General features: G+C 52.5%; 4 long non-coding RNA genes across 5 annotated transcripts; all 4 read left to right on the forward strand.

The window, feature by feature from the left end:
* The first annotated feature begins 1,382 nt into the window (after positions 1-1,382).
* LOC309881560 lies at positions 1,383-5,711 on the forward strand. The gene is made up of 5 exons (XR_014318153.1): positions 1,383-1,453; positions 1,831-1,971; positions 3,117-3,938; positions 4,942-5,052; positions 5,173-5,711. It is a non-coding gene; the product is annotated as an uncharacterized lncRNA (long non-coding RNA).
* Positions 5,712-7,822: 2,111 nt separating this feature from the next.
* Positions 7,823-8,470, forward strand: LOC309881561. The gene is made up of 3 exons (XR_014318154.1): positions 7,823-7,946; positions 8,077-8,138; positions 8,411-8,470. It is a non-coding gene; the product is annotated as an uncharacterized lncRNA (long non-coding RNA).
* A 187-nt stretch (positions 8,471-8,657) lies between these two features.
* LOC309881563 lies at positions 8,658-9,835 on the forward strand. 2 transcript variants are annotated; one of them, XR_014318156.1, is made up of 4 exons: positions 8,658-8,682; positions 8,813-8,889; positions 9,422-9,487; positions 9,576-9,835. It is a non-coding gene; the product is annotated as an uncharacterized lncRNA (long non-coding RNA). The 2 variants fall into 2 exon arrangements; XR_014318157.1 differs by lacking the exon at positions 8,658-8,682 and adding an exon at positions 9,126-9,166 and having other exon boundaries at positions 8,811-8,889.
* Positions 9,836-9,908: 73 nt separating this feature from the next.
* LOC309881562 lies at positions 9,909-12,531 on the forward strand. Its single transcript, XR_014318155.1, has 4 exons — positions 9,909-10,864; positions 10,984-11,033; positions 11,427-11,520; positions 12,441-12,531. It is a non-coding gene; the product is annotated as an uncharacterized lncRNA (long non-coding RNA).
* The last annotated feature ends 292 nt before the right edge of the window (positions 12,532-12,823 follow it).

Here is a 12,823-nt window from a genome sequence, read left to right on the forward strand (position 1 = left end):
GCGCGGCGCCGCCCGGGCCCATTTCGGCGCGGCGCCGCCCGGGCCCATTTCGGCGCGGCGCCGCCCGGGCCCATTTCGGCGCGGCGCCGCCCGGGCCCATTTCGGCGCGGCGCCGCCCGGGCCCATTTCGGCGCGGCGCCGCCCGGGCCCATTTCGGCGCGGCGCCGCCCGGGCCCATTTCGGCGCGGCGCCGCCCGGGCCCATTTCGGCGCGGCGCCGCCCGGGCCCATTTCGGCGCGGCGCCGCCCGGGCCCATTTCGGCGCGGCGCCGCCCGGGCCCATTTCGGCGCGGCGCCGCCCGGGCCCATTTCGGCGCGGCGCCGCCCGGGCCCATTTCGGCGCGGCGCCGCCCGGGCCCATTTCGGCGCGGCGCCGCCCGGGCCCATTTCGGCGCGGCGCCGCCCGGGCCCATTTCGGCGCGGCGCCGCCCGGGCCCATTTCGGCGCGGCGCCGCCCGGGCCCATTTCGGCGCGGCGCCGCCCGGGCCCATTTCGGCGCGGCGCCGCCCGGGCCCATTTCGGCGCGGCGCCGCCCGGGCCCATTTCGGCGCGGCGCCGCCCGGGCCCATTTCGGCGCGGCGCCGCCCGGGCCCATTTCGGCGCGGCGCCGCCCGGGCCCATTTCGGCGCGGCGCCGCCCGGGCCCATTTCGGCGCGGCGCCGCCCGGGCCCATTTCGGCGCGGCGCCGCCCGGGCCCATTTCGGCGCGGCGCCGCCCGGGCCCATTTCGGCGCGGCGCCGCCCGGGCCCATTTCGGCGCGGCGCCGCCCGGGCCCATTTCGGCGCGGCGCCGCCCGGGCCCATTTCGGCGCGGCGCCGCCCGGGCCCATTTCGGCGCGGCGCCGCCCGGGCCCATTTCGGCGCGGCGCCGCCCGGGCCCATTTCGGCGCGGCGCCGCCCGGGCCCATTTCGGCGCGGCGCCGCCCGGGCCCATTTCGGCGCGGCGCCGCCCGGGCCCATTTCGGCGCGGCGCCGCCCGGGCCCATTTCGGCGCGGCGCCGCCCGGGCCCATTTCGGCGCGGCGCCGCCCGGGCCCATTTCGGCGCGGCGCCGCCCGGGCCCATTTCGGCGCGGCGCCGCCCGGGCCCATTTCGGCGCGGCGCCGCCCGGGCCCATTTCGGCGCGGCGCCGCCCGGGCCCATTTCTCAGGTGGAGCTACTGAACAGGTGAGATAAAGGAGCTGGGAACAGAGAGATATTGCACAATTATATGTTGCATTAGTTGTAGTCAGCGTTGTGGAGGAGGTGGGTGTCAGAGCTAGCGTGCTAGTAAATGCTGGTTCTCTGTTTTTGCAAGCGATGATGAACCTGTTTGACGTAATTCCATTTGAAAAAGTTCCAGAGTACTTGACTGGTCGTGTTGTTCTTTCAATTTTAAAAGCTGCAGCAAAAGCATGGGGATTGTTGCTTCTAGAAACGTCTCAAGTCTCCTGTCCGCTCTCTGCATGTTGTTCAGGTAAAGCACAATTTAAAAAAACAAAACAAACAAAAAAAATGATAACCAGCTGCTGTTGCTCCTGCTCTGCTCCTACTTCCTTGTGCTTTGTCCCTCCTCTTTCCCAGGTGATTGGGTTTGGGTGCTGGGCAGGGCCAAATGGTATATTATCCCCAGGCATGGCATCAGAGAGCTCCTTCTGCCTGGGCTGCTCTTTGGGATAAGTGCTTCTTGTTTCCTTCAGTCAGTTGCAGGGTTCTTTAGGCAGGCTGGTGTCTATGAATTTCTAGATTTCTAAGTGCTTGAAAGAGAGGGATATTTAGTAGAGGCTGCTGGCTCACTTGTTTTTTGGGATGGTGTCATACACTTCTGTTTTTGAGTTATATTTTAATCTTTAGAGGTATAAAACCACTTGTTTTAGTCCTCTGGAGAGTTACACCAGCTTGATTACATGCTACATACGGCTTGACAGCGTAGATGCAGCATTACCAAGAGACTGAGCAGGGTTGTATCAGAGTCACCTTTTTCATCCGCAAAGGGTAAGTCTGTGATTACCCCTGCTGGGGCTGCTGTGTGTGTGCATGTCTTTTTGGCATTTGTGGAGCTCAGTTGTTTTTTTGTGTGTGTATGTTCTAACTTCTTGTTTTTCTGAGCTGTAAATAGTGTGTGTGCTGAATGTGGTTGGCAGGAGGAGGTGGGGAGCTGCTCAGGACTGGTAGGTTTGGTTTCTCGGAGTGTGCGGCAGCCTTCCTGTGTGATGCGACTGACTGTTGGGCGGGAACGTTCCAGTTTGTGTGTGTTAAGCAATGTAGCTTGTAGTGTGTGTTGTGTGGCCCGGGCAGAGTTTGCTGTGGTGCTGTGAGCAAAGAGTCTCAGTTAGAGCTGTTAAGCAACTGAAGTAACGGAGCTGGGAAGAGAAAGGTATTGCAGTAGTGTACTGGGTCTGGCTGGAATGTTAACTTTCCTGGCAGCAGCCCTTACAGTGCCGTACTCTGCGCTTATAGCTGGATAGCAGTGTTATCACATCAGTGTTGTGTCTACTGTTGAGCTGCAGTGGCACAGCATTGGGCCTTTCTCTAACCCTCCTAGGGGGTGGGCAAAAAGTGAGGAGAGAAACATCACTAGGGCAGCTGACCTAAACCAATTAAAGGGATATTCCATACCATGTAATGTCATACTCAGCAATAAAAGTAGAGACAGGAAGAGGAGGGGAGGGGTGGGCTCTTGTTGGGAAAACGTCGGTCCTCTTCTCGAACCCCGGCTATGTGCATTGAGGCCCTGCTTCAAGGGCGTGGTCAATCATCGCTCATTTGTGGGAAGTAGAGAGTAATTTCTTTTCTTTGCACTTCCATATAGCCTTCATTTATTTTATTTGTTTTCCTCCCTTCTTTTTATTTTTTCCCTTTCCCCCTCCCTTTTCCCCTTTCCCTTTTTATTTTCCTTTAGTTAAATTGTTTAGTTCATAATCTTTATTTAATTATTATTATTATTTCCCTTTTCATTAAATTATCCTTATATCAACCCGTGACTTGTTCTTTGCTTTACTTCTACCCCCCCTCATCTAAAAGAGGGGGAGTGAGAGAGCGGTTGTGGGGTTTAGCTGCCCAGCACGGTAAAACCACCACAAGCAGGTACGCTGTGGCTGTGAGGTGCCTCAGAGTGTGCTTTTCTCCTGTCTTTGCAGGTGCTTTGTGCAGTCGTGGACAGGGAAGGGAAATCCTCATGTCACAAAGCTCTGAGGGAAGGTTTGTGTTGTCAGCCTGGTCATCCTTTATCTGAAGCGAAGGGAAGATTGTTTGGTGTTTGATTGTTTTGGTGTATAATCTGTTCTGCACCTAGATTTTTCTTTCTATGTAAAAAAAAAAAAAAAAATGTTCGAGCTATTTCCAGTTAAGCAATTTCCAGTTACTTGCTGGGCTGTATTGTCCTTTTAATATTCAAAGCTGCAGCAAAAACATGGGGATTGTTGCTTCTAGAAACACCCCAGTTCTCTTGTCTGCAGTCTGAATGCTTTTGAGCTAAAGCAGATTTCAAAAAAAAAAAAAAAAAAAAAAACCACCAAAAAACCAAATATACACACACAAAAAACAACAACAAAAATCCACCTTTGGGTGATTTGTTGTGAATACAGCGATCATTTAATCCCTTTGTTTTCCCAGGTGGTGTGGATGATACTGGTTGCACTGTTGGAGCTTGGATTCGGAGAGGAAGAGGTGAGCACAATTGTACGTTGCATCAGTACTAGTCAGCATTGTGGAGCAGGTGGGCATCATGGCTGGTGTGTTAGTGAATGCTGTTACTCTGTTTTTGCAGCTGATGATGAGCCTGGCAATTGACTAAGATGACAATCAGTGCCTGTGCATTTCTTGAGGCGGAGGGACTTTACCATGCAGCAACCTGAGAGCTAAGTTAGGGGACACGTGGTATTTGCATATCTGGGGTGGCTAATGGGAGCTGGGAGCTAGAGCAGCATGGAGCCAGCTGGCTGAATAGACTTGGTGCCACGGTGAGGGTGGTTCAGGATGGGTCACGTTCAGGCTGCTTGTGGCTGGGTCACCAGGCTAATAGAAGCAGCGGGATTATTTTGTAGCTTGAGTGCGTGTGCCAGGCAGGACAGTTTCCTTCTGTTCGTCTGTCTTATGTTGCTTCTGCAATGTCTGTTCTGTGCTTCTCGGGTCTTGATATCCTTCTAGCTTTTTACACTGGACTGACCAGACAGGCAACTTGGTAGCGGTGCTGAAGGGCCTCAGTGCTTGATTTGTTGTTATAGCTCTGATCTGAGTACTTCTTGTCTTGCAGTCGCTGCTTAAAGTGCAGATCTGTTTCAGGTCTTGTGCATCGTATTCAGTTTGAGATCACATCTGTTTCCATCCTCACTCTTGCAGAAGTCATCTGGACCGCATCAGGAGCTCCTGCTTGGGAATTGAATTCCTAAGTGTCTTCTTATGGGGTTTTCAGTCCCCATCCTTCTGGTCTGTTGTCTTGAAGGCAGGCTTTTTAGGCCTCCATCATCCCAGTTCTGGCAGTTGCTTCCAGTCACATGTCGTGACATTTGAGTCTCTCCTAGGGTCTGGTGTAGAGCACCTGTTCTGACTTGCTGTTGCCATAGGGCTTTCCTCTGGGGGGTCACTTTTTCTTGTGCCTTGTGTTGTGTGTTTTGTTTGTAGTGTTTGTGGCGTGCCTGTGTGTGTATGTGTTTGGTCTGGAGCTGTCCTGACTGGCAGTTAGTGATGACAGCTAACGTGGCAGCGCATGGGTGTACTAATACATTGTCTGGACTGTGTTGGCGAAGACATCCAGTCTGCCTCTGTGCACGTACTGAAGGGCAGCAGGCACAGTCATCTCTGTGGTGTTTGGCAGATGTTGGGGGTTGGGGGGACAGTTGAGCTGCTTGCGAGCAGCTGTTCGCATAGCACTTGAATGGTATCCTTGAGGAGGTCTGTTGAATCTTGAAAGCTTACAGATATGGGGTTTTGAAATGTTTATTTTTATTTCTATCCTGTCCCCAGTAGAGTGTAAACCTTTGGAGGAACCTGTCACAGGAAAGAGCCCCTTCTGGAACTGTTCAGCGCTCTGTAGGCAGCTCGGTGACTGGCTTGATCTACTTCTGAGGTGCTGAGGTATGGGGGCTTCTGTTTTGAAACGATAATATTGTAAATGGGGTTCCTTTGTGTTGTTGAGGGATGGGTGCTAATGCTGGCAGCTGAATGATTATTTTGTGACTGTTTTCCCTTGTTCAGGCTGAAACGCAGTGTGCAGTCCAGGATGTCATGACCCGAGGTGCCTCTGGAGTGACTCGTGCATGATGAGCAGAGGTAGCTGTTATTTTTGGGGTGCGGTTCAGTGCAGTTATTTTCTTACAACCAATAGAGTAAAATTTCAGTTACTCTTTTAGAGGTGCTATAAGTGGGTGAAGAGAACAGATGGAAGCATCTGCCATGTGGGGCAGGCCAGCGGCTGAGGTACAGGAGGCGATGAGAGTAACTGTCCTAAGGGTGCTAAGGGTGCTGTGGCTTTTGCTGCTGCAGTTGCTTTCTCTCCAGTTTATGAGGTGCCACAGACAAGGTGGGCTGAGATATCCTTTAGAGTAGGAGGAAAGCAGGTCGCTGGAATGCTGCGTGGTTCCTGAGAAAGGTGTTGTAGAGGAAAAAGGTTGTCTGGTGTGGCAGTTCCTGATGGCGTTCTTCTTTAATAGGCAAAGAGGTGCCTGAAGCCCCCTCCTGTGCAGCCTGAGTACGCCTCGCTGAGGATGAAGCCTGCTTTCCAGCAGTTCCAAAAACTGTGTTGAGGTTGAAATGCTGTGTCTGTGTCTGGGTTGGGGTTGCACCTTGATGAGTGCAGGGATGGGTTTTAGGCCGGTGCAGCGGAGGGCCTGGCCCCAGTGTCCTCTAGTGTGTTTTGACCCAGCATATCAGCATAGCCTTTTGGTTCTCAGATAGCCTACTGAAGTAAGTGATTTTTCCTGCGAGTGGAATGGATTTGATTTTTTTTTTTTTTTGGCGTGTAATCAGTTCTGCTCCTAGATTTTCTTTCTATGTAAATAAAGGATATAAAGAAAAAGAAAAGGTACGTTGTTTTTGGGAAACCGTGGGAAGGGTTCCTTGACTACATAAGTGCAGTAGTGCCTAGAGAGTGAGCAGGATCACCTCCTTTATCTCTAGAGAATAAGTCTGTTTGGGCACATTTAAGCGCGGCGCCGCCCGGGCACATTTAAGCGCGGCGCCGCCCGGGCACATTTAAGCGCGGCGCCGCCCGGGCACATTTAAGCGCGGCGCCGCCCGGGCACATTTAAGCGCGGCGCCGCCCGGGCACATTTAAGCGCGGCGCCGCCCGGGCACATTTAAGCGCGGCGCCGCCCGGGCACATTTAAGCGCGGCGCCGCCCGGGCACATTTAAGCGCGGCGCCGCCCGGGCACATTTAAGCGCGGCGCCGCCCGGGCACATTTAAGCGCGGCGCCGCCCGGGCACATTTAAGCGCGGCGCCGCCCGGGCACATTTAAGCGCGGCGCCGCCCGGGCACATTTAAGCGCGGCGCCGCCCGGGCACATTTAAGCGCGGCGCCGCCCGGGCACATTTAAGCGCGGCGCCGCCCGGGCACATTTAAGCGCGGCGCCGCCCGGGCACATTTAAGCGCGGCGCCGCCCGGGCACATTTAAGCGCGGCGCCGCCCGGGCACATTTAAGCGCGGCGCCGCCCGGGCACATTTAAGCGCGGCGCCGCCCGGGCACATTTAAGCGCGGCGCCGCCCGGGCACATTTAAGCGCGGCGCCGCCCGGGCACATTTAAGCGCGGCGCCGCCCGGGCACATTTAAGCGCGGCGCCGCCCGGGCACATTTAAGCGCGGCGCCGCCCGGGCACATTTAAGCGCGGCGCCGCCCGGGCACATTTAAGCGCGGCGCCGCCCGGGCACATTTAAGCGCGGCGCCGCCCGGGCACATTTAAGCGCGGCGCCGCCCGGGCACATTTAAGCGCGGCGCCGCCCGGGCACATTTAAGCGCGGCGCCGCCCGGGCACATTTAAGCGCGGCGCCGCCCGGGCACATTTAAGCGCGGCGCCGCCCGGGCACATTTAAGCGCGGCGCCGCCCGGGCACATTTAAGCGCGGCGCCGCCCGGGCACATTTAAGCGCGGCGCCGCCCGGGCACATTTAAGCGCGGCGCCGCCCGGGCACATTTCTCAGTTGGAGCTACTGAGCAGGTGAGGTAAAGGAGCTGGGAACAGAGAGGTGTTGCACAATGGTATGTTGCATTAGTAGTAGTGAGCGTTGTGCAGGAGGTGGGTATTAGGGCTGGCATGCTGGTGAATGCTGGTTCTCTGTGTTTACAGATGGGGATGAGTCTGTTTAAACTAATTCCAGTTGAGAAAGTTTCAGTTACTAGCTTGGTGATATTGTCAATTCAATATTAAAACCTGCAGAGAAAGCAAAAAGGGATTTTTGCTTCTAGAATTACCAGAGATATCTTGTCTGCTCTCTGCATTCTTTTGAGATAAAGCTGATTTTTAAAAAAGAAAGAAAAAAACCACAGCTACTTCTCTTGCTCTCTTTCTACTTTCTTGTGCTTTGCCCCTCATCATTCCCAGGTGATTTGGTTTGGGTTCTGGGTGGGGCCAAAAGGTATATGAGCCCCAGGCATGCCATCAGAGAGCTCCTTTTGCCTGGGCTGCTCTTTGGGGTAAGTGCTTTGTGTTTCCTTCAGTCAGTTGCAGGGTTTTCTAGGCAGGCTGGAGTCCATGGAATTCTAGATTTCTAAGTGGTTTGAATTCTAGATTTCGAAGTGCTTGGAATAGAGGGATATTTAGTAGAGTTTGCTGGCTCACTGTTTTTTGGGATGGTCATATATGCTCCTGTTTTTGAGCCATATTTTAATCTCTACATGTATAAAAACACTTGTTTTAGTCCCCTGGAGAGTTACACCAGCTTGATTACATGCTATGTGTGGCTTGACAGCGTAGGTGCAGCATTACCAAGAGACTGAGCAGGGTTGTATCAGAGTCTGCTCTTTCCTCTGCAAAGGGTAAGTCTGTGATTACTCCTGCTGGGGCTGCTGTGTGTGCACGTCTTTTTGGCATTTGTGGACCTCAGCTGTTTTTTTTTTTTTTTGTGTGTGTGTGTATGTTCTAAGTTTTTTTTTTTTTTTTTTTCAGGGGCAAATAGTGTGTTTGCTGAGCGTGGTTGGTAGGAGGAGGTGGGGAGCTGCTGAAGACTGGTAGGTTTGGTTTCGAGGAGTGTGTGGCATTATTCCTGTGCGATGCGACTGATTGTTGGGCGGGAACGTTGCAGCTTGTGTGTCTTAGCCATTGTAGCTTGTGTAGTGTGTGTTGTGTGGCCCGGGTGGAGTTTGCTGTGGCACTGTGAGCAAAGAATCTCAGAGCTGGTGAGCAGCTGAAGTACCGGAGCTGGGAAGAGAGAGGTATTATTGCAGCAGGTACGCTATGGCTGTGAGGTGCCTCAGAGTGTGCTTTTCTCTTGTCTCTACAGGTGCTTTGAGCAGTCGTGGACAGGGAAGGGAAATCCTCATGTCACAAAGCTCTGAGGGAAGGTGAGTGTTGTCAGCCTGGTCATCCCTTATCCGAAGCGAAGGGAAGACGCTCAGGTGTTTCCCTGTGAGGGTCCGAAGTGAGGCTGTTTGGGATAGAGGAGCAGTGTGGCAGGTGGTTGCTCGCAAGAAGAGTGGTCATTGTGTCCTTTTGTGTTCCCAGGTGGCGTGGGTGATGCTGGCTGCTCCTTTCAAGCTTGGACCTAATTTGCAGGTACAGAGGCAAGTGGCCTGCTGTTTTGAAAGGATAAAACTAAAGATGGGGTCCCTTTTGTTGTTGAGGGATGGGTGCTACTGCTGTCAGCTGAATGTTTATCTTCTGCTTGTCTTTCTCCTTTGTTGAGGGTGAAACGCAGTGCGCAGTGCAGGACGTCTTGACCCGAGCTGCCTCTGCAGTGACTCTGGTGCATGATGAGCAGAGGTAACTGTTGTTTTTGGGGCGCGGTTGTCACTGCAGTTATTTTCCTACATCCAATAGAGTAAAATTCCAGTTGGGCTTTTAGAGGTGCTATAAGTGGGTAAAGAGAACAGATGGAAACATCTGCCATGTGGGGCAGGCAAGCGGCTGAGGTACAGGAGGGGATGAGAGTATGTGATTTTTTTTCTGGGGATGGAATGGAATCAATTTTGTTGGTGTATAATCTGTTTTGCTCCTAGATTTTTCTTTCTGCGTAAATAAAAGTTTGAGCTAATTCCAGGTAAGAAAGTTCCAGTTACTTGCTGGGTCGTATTGTCTTTTTAATATTTAAAGCTGCAGCAAAAGCATGGGGATTGTTGCTTCTAGAAACTCCCCAGTTCTCTTGTTTGCACTCTGCATGCTGTTGAGCTAAAGCAGATTTAAAAAAAAATACAGGAAACACACACACAAAACAACAATAACAAGAACAAAAAAAAACCAACACCATTGGGTGACTTGTGAACGCAACGATCATTTAATCCCTTTGTTTTCCCAGGTGGTGTGGATGATACTGGCTGCACTGTTGGAGCTTGGACTCGGAGAGGAACACGTGAGCACAATCGTATGTTGCATTAGCAGTAGTCAGCATTGTGGAGAAGGTGAGCAATGGGGCCAGCGTCCTAGTGAATGCTGTTACTCTGTTTTTGCAGCTGATGATGAGCCTGGCAATTGACTAAGATGACAATCGGTGCCTGTGCATTTCTTGAGGCGGAGGGACTTTACCATGCAGCAACCTGAGAGCTAAGTTGGGGGGCACCTGGTATTTGCATATCTGGGGTGGCTAATGGGAGCTGGGAGCCAGAGCAGCATGGAGCCAGCTGGCTGAATAGACTTGGTTCCACGGTGAGGGTGGTTCAGGCTGGGTCACGTTCAGGCTGCTTGTGGCTGGGTCACCGGGCTAATAGAAGAAGTGGGATTATTTTGTAGCGTGAGTGCGTGTGCCAGGCAGGACAGTTTCCTTCTGTTCGTCTGTCTTATGTTGCTTCTGCAATGTCTGTTCTGTGCTTCTCGGGTCTTGATATCCTCCTAGCTTTTGACACTGGACTGACTAGACAGGCGACTTGGTAGTGGTGCTGAAGGGCCTCAGTGCTTGTTTTGTCATCATGACTCTGATCTGAGCACTTCTTGTGTTGCAGTCACTGCTTAAAGAGCAGGTCTGTTTCAGGTCTCGTGCATCATATTCGGTTTGAGATCGCGTCTGTTTCCATCCTCACTCTTGCAGAAGTCATCTGGGCCGCATCAGGAGCTCTTGTTGGGAATTGAATTCCTAAGCGTCGTCTTATGGGGTTTTCAGTCCCCATCCTTCTGGTGTGTTGTCTTGAAGGCAGGCTTTTTAGGCCTCCATCATCCCAGTTCTGGCAGTTGCTTCCAGTCGCGTGTCATGACATTTGAGTCTCCTCTAGGGTCTGGTGCAGAGCACCTGTTCTGACTTGCTGTTGCCATAGGGCTTCCCTCCGGGGGTCTCTTTTTCTTGCGCCTTGTGTTGTGTGTTTTGTAGTGTTTGTGGCGTGCCTGTGTGTGTATGTGTTTGGTCTGGAGCTGTCCTGCCTGGCAGTTAGTGATTAATGTGGCAGTGCATGGGTGTACTAATACATTGTCTGGACTGTTTTGGCGAAGACATCCGGTCTGCCTCTGGGCACGTACTGAAGGGCAGCTGGCACAGTCATCTCTGTGGTGTTTGGCAGATGTGGAGGTGGGAGAGTATATCTGCTTGTGAGCAGCTGCTCGCATAAGCGCTTGAACGGTGTGCTTGAGGAGGTCTGTTGAATCTTGAAAGGTTACAGATATGGGGTTTTGAAATGTTTATTCTTATTTCTTTCCTGTCCCCAGTAGAGTGTAAACCTTTTGGAACCTGTCACAGGAAAGAGCTCCATCTGGAACTGTTCAGCACTGGGTAGGCAGCTCAGTGACAGGCTTGATCTACTTCTGAGGTGCTGAGGTAATGGGGCTGCTGTTTTGAATTAATAATTTGTAAATGGGGTCCCTGCTGTTGTTGAGGGATGGGTGCTAATGCAGGCCGCTGAATGATTATATTGTGACTGTTTTCATTTGTTAAAGCTGCAACACAGTGTACAACGTGGGACTTGAGCATAGCTGCTTTCGGCAAGGTGAGCGATGAACAGATGTAGCAGGCACTTTAGGGGTGCAGTTGTCACTGCAGTTAGTTAACTACACAAAATACAGTAAAAATCCTGTTTATATTTCAGAGGTGTGTTGTAGCTGGCTTAAGAGAGCAGATGGAAGCATCTGCCTCGAGGGCAGGTGAGGGGGCAGAGGTAAGGGAGCAGATGAGAGTAACTGTCCTAGCTGTGCTGTGGCTTTGGATGCTTCTTAGGCCTATGCTTTTCTTTTTGTTTCACAGGTGAGTCGCACAGGCTCAGAGGGGCTAAGCTGCACTCTAAAGAGCAGCACGAGAAGGGCGGGCTGTTTGTGAGCTGGATTGGAGCAGAACTGCCAAGTAGCACGAGGTGACTGCGAAGGGTATCCATCTTGCTTTGCAGGTGCCATGGCAGGCTCTCCACAGAAGCAGTTGAGGATTTGAGAAGAGGTTGCAGATCATCAAGGAGCAACACATGCAGGGACGGCTTGAAAACGGTATGGCTGCTTTCTCTTCTGTTTATCAGGTGTCCCAGGCAATGTGGGCTGTGATGTTAGTCTTTAGAATCGGAACAAAGCAGGTGCTGATGGCTGTCTTCTTTGGTAGGCAAAGAGGTGCCCAAAGCCCTGTCCTGTGTAGCCTGAGCACACCTTGCTGAGGATGAGGTGTCCTTTCTACCAGTTCCCAAAACTGTGTTGAAGCTGAAATGCTGTGTCTGTGTTTTGGTTGGGGTTGCACCTTGGTGAGTGTAGGGATGGATTTTAAGTGGGTGCAGCGGAGGGCCTGGACCCAGTGTCCTGTAATGTGTTTTAACACATCAGCATAGCCTTTTGGGTCTCAGCTTACTGAAGTAAGTGATTTTTCCTGTGAGTGGAATGGAATTGAATTCTTTTTTGGCATGTAATCAGTTCTGCTCCTAGACTTTTCTTTCTATGTAAATAAAAGCTTGAGCTAATTCCAGATGAAAAAAAAAAAAAATTCAGCTACTTGCTTGGTCATTTTGTCCTTTTAATATTCAAAGCTGTAGCAAAAGCATGGGGATTGTTGTGGAGAAATGGTTAAGTGAGGTAGGACACGTGGATGTTGAGCAGTTAGGAGGTCATGGGCTAGGGGGGGTACCGTACTCAACTCATATGAGCCTGGGCACGTGCGCAGCCGGTTGAGAACCAATCAGGCCCAAGGACATGATGCCCTTGTGTGGTTGGGAAAGTCCCTAAGGCGGGATGGTAGCTAAAAGAGGGAGGAACTAACTGACAAGATAGGAAAGTGTTAGCCAATCCTGAGCTTAGTTTTTGCAATATGTATGAGTTGATTATGTTCGAACTAGATAAAAGGCGACTGAGCTATCCATTAAAGTTGAAGTTCACTGTTCACTCATATTGAGCGTCTGTGTCTTCCTTCCGTCGACAACAAATAGCGCCCGAACAGGGACCGATCTGAACGGGATTTGGACACTGCTGGCGGTGATCCTGGGCCACGGTTGGACGGAATAAGGGAGGAACCGGTCCTGCAAAGCAGCCCAGGAGGTGGAAGGGACAAGAATCCCCTCACCCGCGTCGGGAAGGTGAAAGGGACGTGGAGTCCCCGCACCCGGGAGAGGATCCCGCCGGTCACGCGTCGCCGAGGTCTGAAAGGTGAAAGGGACGAAAACTTGGAGTCCCCGCACCCACAGCTCGGAAGGTGGAAGGGAGTCCCCGCACCCGGGATGAGCCTATAAATGGTCCCGCCGGAGAAGCGCCGCCGAGGTCTTTGCAAAGGCTGCAACCAACGTATATAAAGGTATGGAGAGACAAGCGGCGT

This window comes from Aythya marila (genome assembly GCF_965140915.1).
Source record: "Aythya marila genome assembly, chromosome: 9".
NCBI lineage: Eukaryota > Metazoa > Chordata > Aves > Anseriformes > Anatidae > Aythya > Aythya marila.